Genomic DNA, 324 nt, shown 5'->3' on the forward strand with positions numbered 1-324 from the left:
TTACACTGTAAGGGCCCGTTCACACGTCTGTAGTGTATTGTGGATCCGCCATACACCCGGCCAGCACCCCCATAGAACTGCCTATAGGACACATTCTATTACTTTCCGGAGCCACGCTCCGGACAGCGCACTGTGTGCTGTCCGCATCCATTCCTGCCCCATAGAGATTGAATGGGTCTGCACCCATTCTGTGGACGTGTGAATGGACCCTCAGTCTAAGTGCAGAGGAGGCGGCAGTTGCAAAGAGACCAGAGCCTCGAGGAGTAATGGCAACGCACCCAATTGCATATATTACAACATTAATCAAACATAATTTTTCTCAGC

This window comes from Bufo bufo, chromosome 11 (assembly GCF_905171765.1).
Source record: "Bufo bufo chromosome 11, aBufBuf1.1, whole genome shotgun sequence".
NCBI classification, from domain to species: Eukaryota; Metazoa; Chordata; class Amphibia; order Anura; family Bufonidae; genus Bufo; species Bufo bufo.